Below are 14,317 nucleotides of genomic sequence, written 5' to 3' on the forward strand. Positions count from 1 at the left end.
TTCAGTGTATGAAATTCAAGATCCGATGGTTAGTTTGAAAATCAGGGCTTTTGGGTCCTATTCCCAGCTCTGCCCCTGACTGGCTGTGTGACCTAAAACAAGTCAATTCTCCTTTCTCAGCCTGAGCTTCTCTCTCTTTCGAGTAGGGATAATAATGATCTGATCCTACCTAGCTCAACACACTCACTCTTCTCCAGCACACTCACTGTCTCTCCCCAGAATACAAACAGTCTCTACGCCACCACGCACACTGCAGTTGAAAAGCAGCTGGCAATCTAGTAAGATGCCCGTGGAACGGTGGGATAGAGAAACCTGCATCATGTGATGCTGTACCAGCCCGTGAGGCATTGCAAACCCTTCCCAAAACACCCTGCAGCCAGTTGCACAGTGGGATAGTTGCCCACTGTGCACTGCTCTCTGTTGACATCCAAGAACTGCTAGCAGGGATGTGCTCTGGTGACACAAGGGGCATAGGGAGGACATTCAATAGCTGTTTTAACTAAACACTTTAACTAAAGCAGGAATGCCGGGGGTGTGACGGGGGGGGTTGGTGGCTTCTTTGTTTCCTCACCCTGGAGTAAACTCAGCTTTTTATTCCATTCTTGATGCTTCATGGAATAACAAGAGACGACCGAAGAAAGACGTGGACAGGGTGGGTCTCAGGGGAGGGGCAGAGAGGTTCGAGCGGTGGGCAGGGCAGGTCTCGGAGGTGGGGGCAGTGGGCAGGGCAGGTCTCAAGGGAGAGGCAGAGAGGTGTGGGTGGTGGGCAGGGTGGGTCTCAGGGGTGGGGCAGAGAGGTTTGAGCGGTGGGCAGGGCAGGTCTTGTAGGAGGGGGCAGAGAGGTGGGGGCAGTAGGCAGGGAGGTTTCAGGGGAGGTCCACAGAGGTGAAAGTGGTGCAGGGCAGGTCTCAAGGGAGAGGCACAGAGGTGTGGGTGGTGGGCAAGGTGGGTTGCAGGGATGGGTCAGAGAGGTGGCAGCTGGTGGGCAGACCTTGTGGTAGGGGGTGGAGAGGCACGAGCAGCAGGCAGGAAGGCCTTGTGGGAGGAGAGGAGCGAGCGAAAGGTGGCTCAGCCGTCCTCAGCCAAAGAGGAAGAGCGGGGGTGGGAAGTGGCCAAACAGGAGCAAGGGGGGAGCACAGGGGGGGCCTCAGAGAGAGGAGAAGGGTGGGGGGGGCAGTGCCATGGTCGGCACCAATGGGCCCCCCACTTCTAGGGAGCTTCCAGCGCTCACACCCAGCCTCCCCAAATGCAAGAGCCATGGGCCACCTATTCTCTTCATCTTCACTAACCAAGCCCCGCCCCAAGCTATGCTGATGGGAGAAGCCTTCCTGTTGGAACAGCGCTATCTGCACCGGGGTTAGGCTGATATAACTGCATTGCTTAGGGAGGTAAATTTTTTACACCCCTGAGTAATGTAGTTACACCGATCTAATTTTGTAGTGTAGACCTGTCCAAAGAACCTTGGGAGTAAAACTTCACCTGCTCCTCTGCTTTACTGAATCCAAACACCAGCAAAGCTTGTCAGGCCCAGATGGAGGTTGGCAGAGAGTCAGGTGTGTGCAGACATGATCCCTTCAGCAACTGCAGGCACCATGTCTTAGCTGGCTAATACCCCTGTTGTGTATACAGGAGATCCTGGGTTTAAGTTCCAGTGGTACCTTACTGAGTTGCTTTTGGGGCACCTGGTACTGGCTACTGTCAGAAGACAAGATTCAGAGTTAGATGGACCTTCGGTCTAGCCTAGTGTGGTTTTTCTTATGGTTTAAATTACACTCACAGGCACTGAGGATAGAGTTACTGAAAGTTTGGGAGTTAGGAGCTGATAGGTCAGTGGTCCAGTCCCCTCTCAGACGACCCCGTCCCTCTGGGACAGGGGCAGGTCTGAGCTCTCACACCAAATGCTCATTGTGGCTGCCAGAATCTGTGGGCAGCTCGTTTAGTTTATGCCGAGGGTTGAGTCCTGTTTTGTGCACCGAGTCTGAGAATGAAAATCCTAACCCGCCCTTTGAAATAACGACTGCAGCGGGACGTGTTTCTGTCCCTGCCCCAGAGCAGACAGACTGATGGAGAAATGCCATGAGTCCAGGGTAATACTCCCCTGCGGTTTTACCATTTCCACTTGCTAAACCCCCTCCCAGCCTTCTGGGCCCCTGGAGCAGGGGACTGAGCCTGAGCCGAGACACGGACACTGCAACTTTACAGCCCAAGCCGCATGACCCTGATTAATGTGACACAGGCCAGTCGTGGGTGTTTCATTGCACTGGAGACGTAGCCTAATGTTATGTCTACACTGCGATTAACACACCCAGGGCACCTGTCGCAAAGCCCGGTCAGCTGACTCAGGGTTATGCGGCTTGGGCTGCAAGACTATAAAATTACAGTGCAGACAGATGGGCTTGAGCCCAACCTCTGAGACCCCACGAGGGGTGAGGGTTTCCGAACCCAGGCTTCAGTGTGAACACAAATATCTGCCCCACAGTTTTAGCCTCTCAGCTTCAGCTTCATGAGCCCACGTCAGATGGTCCAGGCCAGCCATGCTGCCTTCTTTATCCCAGGAGAGATGGACTCTAAGGGTACGTCTCCATTGCAATGTCAGCCCAGGTGTGGCATGCTGTGCTCAAAGCAGCACCCTGGAAGCCCCATATTCACCACTCTCCTATAATGATGATACGGTTTGTACAAAGTCTGCCTGGTGAGGTATCATTTCAAAAGTCTTGGTCTGTTGAACCTTAGTATTGTGTTGGATTGTGTGTGTAGCATTGGCTGGGAAGTTTTGCTCTGTGTGTGTGACTGAGATGAGATTGGGAAATGCCCACCACCAGCCTTTCAGGTGTGACAATGGAGGAGCCAGACTCGCTGCTGGCCCATTAAAGGGATCCACGCTCCCAAGGACTATCCCAGGAACCGGGTACAATGCAGACTTCTCCGAGATAGCACAGCGACAATGGGCACTGCTTGACTCACATCCTAGCAAAGGGACTTCCTAGCCAGTTGGAAGAAACTATGAAAGGGGGGGTAGAGACATGAATTGGCCTCTCTCCCCCACAACTCCACACCTGTAAACACATCTGGAGGACAAACACTGTTAGGTGTGAGAAGTATAAACTGTTCAATATGTTCAGTTAGTTGGTTAATAAGATGTTTATGAAGTAAATTGAAATTTAATGTGGATAAATGTAAAGTAATGCACATTGGAAAAAATAACCCCAACTATACATACAACATGATGGGGGCTAATTTAGCTACGACGAGTCAGGAAAAAGATCTTGGCGTCATCGTGGATAGTTCTCTGAAGATGTCCACGCAGTGTGCAGAGGCGGTCAAAAAAGCAAACAGGATGTTAGGAATCATTAAAAAGGGGATAGAAAATAAGACTGAGAATATATTATTGCCCTTATATAAATCCATGGTACGCCCACATCTCGAATACTGTGTACAGATGTGGTCTCCTCACCTCAAAAAAGATATTCTAGCACTAGAAAAGGTTCAGAAAAGGGCAACTAAAATGATTAGGGGTTTAGAGAGGGTCCCATATGAGGAAAGATTAAAGAGGCTAGGACTCTTCAGCTTGGAAAAGAGGAGACTAAGGCGGGATATGATAGAGGTCTATAAAATCATGAGTGATGTTGAGAAAGTGGATAAGGAAAAGTTATTTACTTATTCCCATAATACAAGAACTAGGGGTCACCAAATGAAATTAATAGGCAGCAGGTTTAAAACAAATAAAAGGAAGTTCTTCTTCATGCAGCGCACGGTCAACTTCTGGAACTCCTCACCTGAGGAGGTTGTGAAGGCTAGGACTATAACAGGGTTTAAAAGGGGTCTGGATAAATTCATGGTGGCTAAGTCCATAAATGGCTATTAGCCAGGATGGGTAAGAATGGTGTCCCTAGCGTCTGTTCGTCAGAGGATGGAGATGGATGGCAGGAGAGAGATCACTTGATCATTGCCTGTTAGGTTCACTCCCTCAGGGGCACCTGGCATTGGCCACTGTCAGTAGACAGATACTGGGCTAGATGGGCCCTTGGTCTGACCCGGTACGGCCTTTCTTATGTTCTTATGTTAAATCACCGGCTTTAAAATACGATCCAATCTGGAGCATATGAACTATTGACCCCTGGACTCCATCTCTGAGAGGGGACTTGTTTACCATCAGGACACAGGCTCAAACCAGTCCAAACCGGTTTTTCCCACCAAAACCAGCCCTCAGCGTTCCATCTCCTCAGCACTTTTCCCGCCACAAAAGTGATATAAGGACGTTTTCAGCGCCTGCGCGGGGCTGTCCCCCCCCCCCCCAGCGACGGCCCGTCCACAGTCGGGTCTTCCCAGCGCTCCCGAGCCGGAGAGTAACGAACCCCCTGGGTCCCGCCGTGAGACTGAGGAACAGGAGGCCTGTCACCCCCATTCCTGCCGTCCTGCATCCCTGGTGTCCAGCCTCCCACAGGGCCTCCCTGCCAGCGACGAAACCCACCCGTCGTCTGGACGCCCCAGTGCTCCTCCTCAACGGCTCTAAACCAGCCGGAGAGTGGAAGGTTCTGGGCCTCGCGCCGGCCCGTGGGACCCGCTGCACCTGCACAGGGGGGAAAGGTTTCTGTGCTGGGACATCGTTTAGTGTTTTCCGGTTTCCAAGGGAGGGTTTCTGGGCCTGAGCGTTAAGCTCCCAAAGCCAGTTGCTGTTTCATTGTATTCATTACGTTTGCATTTTCCCTTCTTCCCCCAGTTTTCTGTACCTTTACCCTGACTACACTGACCTTTGTTTGTGCCAAACCCCCTTGTCTCCTCTTTATTGTATTTACAGCTCACAAGGAGGGAGGCTAAATCCACTGGTGATAGAGACAGGAGGGAGTCGAGTTTGTATCTTCTGAGAAAAGGGGCTTTTTCCTTTCCTATTTCTCCCCTGCCATTGCTAACGTTTTCCTTTTGAAGTGCTGCCTTATTCAGCTTGAGGTAACATTACCTTTTGAGATTAAAAACTATGAAATACAGAACTAGAGAAATTTTTTAGAAATCTGGGATTTAGACATTTTATTTAAAACAAGGGGGGGTGTCGGAGTTTCTGAGAAGGTTTTTGTTTGCAAAAGGCAACATTGTTGGGTCTGTTATTGTACCAAGGGGGGAGATGGTTGTCTATAAAGGAGGGTGAAGACTAAATGCCTCTGATGAGGATGGGATTTGAACCCATGCGTGCAGAGCACAATAGAGTAGTAGTCCATCACCTTAACCACTTGGCCACCTCATCTGAGCTGTAAGAAAAGGGACAGGAGGAGAAATCTAAGGCCGGCAGAGATAGGGACACTAAGGCATTTCCCAATACTAAGCGTAAGCAGGGACTGAATGAGCTCCCCCCTCACATCTAGTGATGAGCTGGGGGAAGACTTCAGGAACAGGCCGTGTTTGCATAGACACCCCTACTCTGCCTAGCTATGCAGCATGAGGGGGCCGCTTCCCCAAAATGACCAGTTTGGGATGGTGGTGGGTTGCAAATCACTTTAGCATTGAGTGCAATGAAATGTTATTCTCCTTCCTGTACGAGCGAAGGGCAGCAGAACATACCTAGGCCGTCCTGACGGAGGGGTGGGTGGGGGAGGAATCGCTTTCATTGGACGGCAGAGAAGTGATTGAGGACGTCACCCTAACCCAGTGGTCCCCAAACATTTCACACTGCGCCCTTGTACCCATGGCTGTGGCCCCTCGGAAGCCGCGGTCGAGAACCGGGGCTGGGAGTGGGGCCGGTGCTTGCTGGGGAGAGGGGTGCAGACAGGGGTAAGGGGGTCGAGGCCGGGCTGGGAGCCAGGGGCCCAGGCTGAGGGTGGGGAAGATCTGGGACAGAGTGGGGCTGAGTGGGGCTCCCTCCCTGCCCTCCATGGGGGCTGGCTCAGGCCCGGAGGTGCCCTCATCAATCTTCCTCTGTGTCCCCCTAGGAGTCACGCCCCACATTTTGGAGACCACTGACCCCTACTCACTCAGCAGGGGCTAGTGATGCCATAGCCCAGGGAAAGGGAGAACAAGTGCGGGGGCCCCAGCACCGGAACCATGACCCCCCCACTTCTGTGTGTGGCTCCGCCCCCTTCCACACCTTCCACCCACGGCCCCACCCACTGTCACCTCTGTTCCACCCCTTCCCCCACCGGCCCCACCCGGTCACTCCTTTACCCCGGCCCCGCTGCGGCCCCCAGACCAGAGACGCTCTGTGCCCCTGCTGCAGCCCCCGGGCCATAGCAGGGAGTGGGAGCTCCTCCAGCCTTGGGGCTGACATGGGGGAGACTTTCCCAGGGGGGGCCAATTTGGCCAGGGCACCTAGTCATGGGCCCCACTGCCCCCTTGGCAACACAAGGTTTGGGGAGGCTGAGCCCCCCCCGAGCCTCCATTACGAGCCGCCCAGGCTACCTCTGCTCAGTGGGTGGCCAGTCTTCCTGTGTCTCTGCTGTTCGTGCTGGGGAGCCTGGCCGGCCTTAGGGGTGGGGACCCAGCAGCCGCCCAGGGCTCCAGGGGGTCAAAGGGCACCGTGTGGCCGTGCAAAGGTGCTCACTGCTCTCCCCTGCCCCAATGCTCCTCCGTGGCCCCACAGAGGGTGGGGGGAGCGAGGAGCAGCACTACGTGCTCCCTGTGTCCTGGTCGCTTTCCCCACCTGGGCTGGGCTGTGAGGGGAGCATCAGAAGCTGCTGCTCTCTGCCCTCCCCTGACGCAGCCCGGCTGAGGAAAGTGACCTGGATGCAGGGAGCTCCGATGATGTCCCTTCTCGCCCCCCTGCCCCTGCTAGGGAAGGCTGTTGTGTGGTGTCTCCATGGCTGCACTTTCAGTGATGCAGGTTTCTCTCTCCCATTGTTCCAGGGGCATCCTACTAGATAAAATTGAGCAAGAAATGCTTCCCAGTGGTTTTTAGGACTGGAATTGCTATTTTTAACAGCCATTGCCATTTTTTTTCTAGTTTTGTTTGTTTAAAAGGAAGACAGTGATATTGCACTGGCAAATTCCCCATAGAAACAAAGAATAATAAAGGCACCTCAACTTTTCCTCATTTATGGAGGACAGTCTTATAATATGGATCCAGATCTCCTCCAATCACACAAGCTGAAAATTGTTCCACTTTACTGCAGTTCTGTAACCATGCGGGAACCAGTCCTGTCTGTGTTCTGTGCACATCCAAAATTCCTGCTGAATGACCCGCCCTGGGAGCAAGTTACCAGTGGCCCAGGGCTGGGGCGGCTGGGGGGTGCGGGTGGGGGGGAGGCCCAGGGCTGGGGTGGCAGGGGGACGCAGGTGGGGGGGGCACAGCCCAGGGCTGGGGCAACAGGGGGGTGCGGGTGGGGGGGAGGCCCAGAGCTAGGGCAGCATGGGGTGTGTGTGGAGGAGAGCCCAGGGCTGGGGCGGCAGGGGGTGCGGGTGGGGGTGGCAGAGCCCAGGGCTCGGGCAAAAAGGGTTGTGGGGGGGAGCCCAGGGCTGGGGTGGGGGCAGCCAATTTTTTTTCCTTGGGGTGGCAAAAAAACTAGAGTTGGCCCTGCCTCCACCCACCGTGAGGTAGGCAGGAGCGGATCATTATTATCCCTACTCGAAAGAGGGAGAAGCTAAGGCTGAGAAAGGAGAATTGACTTGTCTTAGGTCACACAGCCAGTCAGTGGCAGAGTTGGGAATAGGACCCAAGAGCCCTGATTTTCAATATACCTGCTCCTGGAAATTTCCACTACATGCATCCAACGAAGTGGGTATTCACTCACGAAAGCTCATGCTCCAAAACATCTATAAAGTGCCACAGGACTCTTTGCTGCTTTTGCAAACTAACCATCAGATCTTGAATTTCAGACATTGAATGACCTGAATAAAGAGCTCTGTGATGAGCTCCAGACCAACAACAGTGACAGGAATTATTCAGCAAGTATTTGAGGAGAACTGCAACGTTAGAGAGAATCATGAACTGCTCAGAGACCATTAATGCAGAGAAGCAGCAAAATTCATCAAACACAGAATTGGTTCTGACTTATTTCCTTGGTCTTAAAAGAGACCAACAAGGATCTGAGTCACCTCCCTGTCAATGACCCCCTGCTCAGCCAATCAGGGTAGAGACTGAGGACGGGAGGCTGAGGGTTCTCACCAGAGAGCCCAAAGGATGGCCCAGTTCATTGGTGGGGATCAGGGGTGAGCTGCAGCGGGTTCGCGGGAACCCGTTGTTAAATTTAGCAGCCATTTTAGAACCGCTTGTTAAGGGCTGCTAAATTTAACAAAAGTTCCCGCCCACTCCTCTCCTGCTCCACCCCCTTCTCCTCCCCCTCCCCTGCTTCCCGCGAATCAGATGTTCGCGGGAAGCCTGAACAAGCAGCATGGAGGCAGCCAGCAGGTAAGCTGGGGCGCAGAGGGGGAGGGGAGGTGCGGCTGGCTCAGCAGCTCCCGGTCCCAGACTGCGGCTCCCTCCAGCCCAGCGCCGGCCCGGGGAGTCGGGCCCCGTGGCTGCCGCCGAGCGGCCGGGTCCCGGCGCCGGCCCGGGGAGTCGGGCCGAGCGGCCGGGCCCCGGCGCCGGCCCGGGGAGTCGGGCCGAGCGGCCGGGCCCCGGCGCCGGCCCGGCCTGGGGATTCGGGCCCAGCGGAGCCGGTCGTGGTCCTGGCAGAGTGGACCCGGTCCCCAGGCAGTGTGGTAAGGGGGCAGGGAGGGGGTGGGTTGTGGGGGGGTGGATAGGGGTCAGGGCAGTCAGAGGGCAGGGAACAGGGGGATTGAATGGGGGCAAGGGTCTGGGGGAGCAGTCACGAAAGAGCAGGGTTGGATGAGGTGGTGGGGGCACTCAGGGACAGAGAGAAGGGGTAGTTGTATGGGGTAGGGGTTCTGGGGGGCCATTGAGAATGAGAGGAGGGGTTGGGTGGGGCGGCAAGGGGCAGTCAGGGGACAGGGAAGGGGGGGATGGGTCAGGGGTCTCGGAGTGTGTGTGTTAAGGAACATGAGGGGTTGGATGGGGCACGACCCCCCCCCCCACGGAGGGGGGGGAAGGAGGGAACCCGTTGTTAAAATTTTGGAGGGAGGAGGGAACCCGTTGTTAAAAAATTGGCAGCTCATCACTGGTGGGGATCACTGCCCGAGCACTATTTCAGCCCCACATTTTTGGGTGGATCTCCCACAGTGGGAGCTGCAGAGCACTCCCCTGCAACAGATGGATCAGACTGAACAGGTTTCAAAGCTCCAGGAGGCTCTTACCTTCTAAACAGGGACGGCTGTTTTCTAGTAAAATCACTACAAGGGAAGGAGAAAACTCGAAAGAGGTTCCTCCTGGTGCTCAAGTCCGTGAACCCGAATACTCTCTTAGTCCTCAAAGAGAGACCTGGAGAAGGAGACTTGCTGGAGCAAAGCCACAGGGGTCTCTGAGGTTTCCCTGGCCCCTCGCGCCTGTCCTGCCTGGCTGATGTCAGCATCTCTCTGTGAGGTCACCACCTCCCCACCACCTTGGACCAATAGTCTGAGGTCCTGCTAAAGGCCTTTGTGATGTCACTGCCACACCCCTCCCTTGCTGTGCTAATGTCCTGCCCCTGGGTCAGGCACTTTGCAGGTTTGAGCTACTCCCTGTGGATCACCCCACTCAAGGAGCGTTCGTTCTAGGCAGCAAGCCGGCTAGACAGGGAAACATCAGACGCTGCTCCCAATGCCGCACTCGGTTTTTCAGAAATTAGTCGACTTTATGGCCAGAATAGACCATTAGAGCATCTAATCTGACCCCCTGCATATCACAGGCCTCCTGTAGGACACCATAGCTACTTTTGGGGCAAAAACATCCCACAAAGGCATCTAGTCTTCATGAAATGACATCAAGAGATGGAGAATCCATCACTTTCCTTGGTAGCTTGTTCCTGTGGTCAATCATCCTCGCTGTTGAATATTTGTGCCTTAGTTGTAATACGAATTTGTCTCTTTTCATCTTCCAGCCATTGGGTCTTGTTATGCCTTTCTCTGCTCGATTAAAGAGCCCTTTAATACCCAATCTTTTCTCTCCATTAAGGCACTTCAAGACTTCAATGAAGTCACCTTTCAATCTTCTTTTGATCAGCTAAACAGGTTGAGCTCTTTCAATAGCTCACTAGAAGGCATTTTTCTCCAGCCCTCAGAACATTTGGTGGCTCTTTGCTGCCCCAGCTCCAATTTCACAACATCTTTTTCAAATGAAGACAGCAAAACTGGAGGCAGTATTCCAGTATCAGTCTCACTGATGCCGTGTCACCTCCTGTGACGTTATTGACATAATCTGTAACTGTATAGATCACCATTGCGACCACTGTTCTATATTTGCAGCCAATATTACAGGGAAGTGGTCGTGTAAGGGGTCTATGGAGAGGTTCTGATTGGCTGATTATAACGATGCCATCTCTAGATGTGTGTCATTTTTTTGTAGTTGACATTATGAATATTGGCTCTATGCTGCCTGTATTTCAAACTTGTGCTCTGTTTCCGGGGAACACTCCACACAAGCTGGTGTCAGTTCTGTCTAGCCTGCTTGATGGCCCATTAAGGACCATCAGCTATACAATCGCCCCATTGAGAGAAGGCAGATAATACGCCTTGTGACTCAGCAAGGTCTGCAGGGACCTTCCTATGGAGAGAACGCCAAGGTTTTTCTATGCCACGTGCTGGACAGAGTGTCCTTGGGACAAAGAAAGCAAAGACCACATTGCAAGAGACTATAAAAGGCTGATGCCTCGTCTCCATCTTGTCTTCAATCCTGCTTCATAACTCTGGAGGGACTTTGCTACAAACTGAAGCTCTGTACAAAGGACTGAATGACCCATCCCAGCTTTGACTAGACTCCAGAGACTTGATTTGAACCTGCAGTTTATTCCATCACTGTTACAAGCCTGAACTGAGAACTTTGCCATTACTGTATGTGAAGGGTTCAAATCCCTGTGCATTTTATATAACAACCTGGTCTATGGATTGTGCCAGTTCTTTTCCAGACCCAAAGTCCAGAGTATGGTCAAGGACCAGAGGCCTAGCAAATAGTGACCAGCTAACAGAAAGCTGGGTAAACAGAAAGCCTTGCTTGTTAAGATAGGCCTGGTCAGCAAATTGCCAGGTGTTGGAGCTAAGAACTAAATGATTGTGTCTTATTCAGAACTGCAGACTGAACAAAGAATCCCTATTCCTATTGTGTTTGTTTCTTCTCTAGGGAGACATTCTTCCCACAGATCCAACCTTGAGTTTATGAAAAGTTGGCACGTCAGTATAAGATATGGCATCCTTCCACCTCCCTTCCAAGGGACCAATGCCTGCCTTAAGTCACACAGAAAACAATCTTTATTGCCATATACTTTCACTCTTTCTTTGCTTTAACCCCTAGGAATGTACCTGTTGGACAATCAAAGGAGTTGCTCCATTCCTATGGAACCCAAATCAGAATTCAACATATATATTTTTTATACTAACAACATTTTATCAACGTATTAATGAAATGTTAACTTGCTAACTTGAGACCATGGGTGGAGACATTATCTAATCTGTTAATCATTGGCTAATGTGCTATCTTGTCTTGCTGCAAAACCTATCCTGGGGTGTGGAACTGCCTACCCCGTCACTTTCCCCCACCTATGGAAAATCTATATATTCTATTGTAATTAATGAATTAACAGTGTCTCTGAGCCTAATAAGCCCACTCCGCCATCGCTGTGTATAATAAAGTCCTATTCTTGACCTCTACACGATGGAGATTTATGTCCTTCACAGACACCTGCTGAATAAAGAGGAGATTCAGCATCCAGCTTGGCTGAATGTGTCTCCTCTCCCCACAGCTTGGTGATTTTTGAGGAAATGGAGAAGACTGCCTTTGCCTGGCTGTACATCGCTTGCAAAAGAAACAGGTTTTTTTGGTGACAAGTGTTGAAAGGAACCATTAGACAAATGTGGAGACAGGAAAAATGTCCCCCAATTGAACTGGCATCTGTGGATGCTGAAGCCACAACACAGAGCGCTAAACACTATATGAGAACGGGTGGTGTCAGAAGAGTCTCTACCAAAGCCTTTCCCACCAGCAGGGGCCTCTCTGTGCACAGAACTCCTGGTAGCGTGATGGCTGCAGGCAGTGGAGAACTCCGTTTTGGCATCTCTTTTGTGGTGAACATCTGCAGTGGCTATTAAAAGGTCTCTAGATAGTGATCTTTGTGAAGAGCTGGCTGAAGAACCTTCCTACTAACCAGGAGAGCCTGGCTTGGCCTACCAGTTCTTCCTCGCCAAACCTAGTGTGTCTGTTGGCTCCTTTTTTTGTATCTCTTTTCAGAAAAAGAAAAGATCTGTCAGCAGAATCCTTCTAAGTGCTTGTTCAAGACAGAGAGAGCCTTCCTTGCAGCTAAGTCTTGGTGCCATGGGGCATGCCTCACTGCAGCACCTCCTGCTGACCATCCTAGCAATTAGCTCTGGTTCACCGGTGCGCCTTCATCTAGTAGCGTCTGGTCACCATCTGTTCTATCATTAGGACCCTTGTTGCTCTCAGGACTTCAGTGTCCTCTTATGGACACAGCCCTCTGGCTGTGCCCCACTCAGTTCTCTCCCCCCTGCTGTGAGGGGGGGGATGTCCTCTACCCAGACACTTGCCTCAGTGGCCAGCTGCAGTCCAGGGTGTAGCCACCTGTGTCAGTGGCTACTGAGGCAAAAGGTGTGAACCTACAACCCTGCCATCTGTTTCCCTGGACCATTTCCCAACAGACCTAGAACCTTCCTCCACCTTTGTATCAGGGCCTTAGTCTGGCAGTAGTCAGCCAGGAGGTCACTCATGCACCCCTTACCCCAGCACTACTCTGATCATGGTGCCCTCCCTGCTGGCTCCTTCCTTCCTGGCAGCCAATCCTCCCTCCTCAAACTCCAAGGAGTGACTAACTCTTGCTGTGCTAAGCAGCTCTTTATATATGGGCTGCTCCAGCAAGCCTTCTCCTGATTGGCTCTCCCAATAAGCCCTTTCTTGATAGGCTGGGTTCTGCACAGCCTCTTCAAGGCTGCCTTAATCTTTCTCCTGCTTGTTTGGGGCAGACAGCCCACCACACATGGAAAGTGGCAAATGAGAAGTCTGGAGCTGAAGGAAAGGTTACCATGACTCAGAACTGAGCCGAGGTTGCTGCGACTGAAACACAGATCACTAACTATTATATGATCACAGTGACTGGTGGGAGAGGCACATGTTAGAAGCCCTCTGTCTACTCAGCTGTGGCTTTCTGTGCACAGAGAGCCAGACACCTCAAGGTCTGCAAGTCTTGAGGGAAATGGGGAACGTCTGTACTTTAGAATTTGCAGGTGTTGACTTGAACAATCAAATGAAACAGTTGCAAATACTTTTTTCAGGCAGGCACCATGGCTTAGCTGGCTAAAGCACCTGTCTAGTAAACAGGAGATCCTGGTTTCAACTCCCAGTGGTGTCTTGGTGTATGGCTTTTGTCTCCTCTACTCACATTTTCCTGTGTCTTCCTAGGAAACAGAAGAGGCCTCCCTTGGTATCCAAGTCATTGCTTGCTAAGGAAAGGGCTTCTTTGGAGAGAAGCATTGGAAACAATCAAATCACAAACCTGGAGTTGATGAAAACGCTGCTATGACTGACATTGGCATGGCGGTTGCTTCGACTGCAATTGCTGCAACACGAGAGCCTGCGCCACACATCCTTGTGATTCCCTGGAGATGTTCACACACACATGTCATGTCACCTTCCTTTTGATTGTCATTGATGAAAAATGGAGCGGTTGGGAGAAAAGTCCCAGAGAGTCGCACCGTGGCTAAGCTGGGTGACTCACCTGCCAGGTAAAGTGGAGTTAGGGATGCAGCTCCCAGTGGTGCCTTAACAAATGTGTCTGCTCTTCCCACCTTTTGGTGAATCTTTTGCGGAAACAGAGAGGACTGCCTCTGCCTTGCAACAGGGCCGCCCAGAGGATTCTGGGGGCCCGGGGTCTTTGGCGGCGGGGGGCCCTTCCATTCTGGGACCCGCCGCTGAAGTGCCCCGAAGACCCGCGGTGGGCCCCCCCGCCGCCGAATTACTGCTGAAGACGGAGGGGGACCCACCGCCGAAGCGCAGCCCGGTCTTCGGCGGTAATTCGGCGGAGGGGGGCCCCCGCCATGGGTCTTCGGGGCACTTCGGCGGCGGGTCCCGGAAAGGAAGGGCCCCCCACCGCCGAATTACTGCCGAAGACCGAGCTGAACTTCGGCGGCAGGTCCCGCTCCGTCTTCGGCGGTAATTCGCCAGCGTGGGGGGGGGTCCTTCCGCCCGGGAGCGGAAGGACCCCCCCCCCGCCGGCGAAGACTGGGAGCAGAAGCTCCTGCGCCCAGCCGCGCAAGAGTTCGCCGGGCCCCCCGGAGTGAGTGAGGGACCCCGCTCCAG

General features: G+C 52.7%; 2 non-coding genes across 2 annotated transcripts; one reads left to right on the forward strand and one right to left on the reverse strand.

The window, feature by feature from the left end:
* Window positions 1–5,157: 5,157 nt before the first annotated feature.
* On the reverse strand, window positions 5,158–5,239 carry TRNAS-ACU. The gene has a single exon. It is a non-coding gene; the product is annotated as a tRNA-Ser (tRNA).
* Window positions 5,240–13,296: 8,057 nt separating this feature from the next.
* Window positions 13,297–13,370, forward strand: TRNAT-AGU. The gene has a single exon. It is a non-coding gene; the product is annotated as a tRNA-Thr (tRNA).
* Window positions 13,371–14,317: the final 947 nt, after the last annotated feature.

This window comes from Mauremys mutica, unplaced genomic scaffold, assembly GCF_020497125.1.
Source record: "Mauremys mutica isolate MM-2020 ecotype Southern unplaced genomic scaffold, ASM2049712v1 Super-Scaffold_100472, whole genome shotgun sequence".
Taxonomy (NCBI): domain Eukaryota; kingdom Metazoa; phylum Chordata; order Testudines; family Geoemydidae; genus Mauremys; species Mauremys mutica.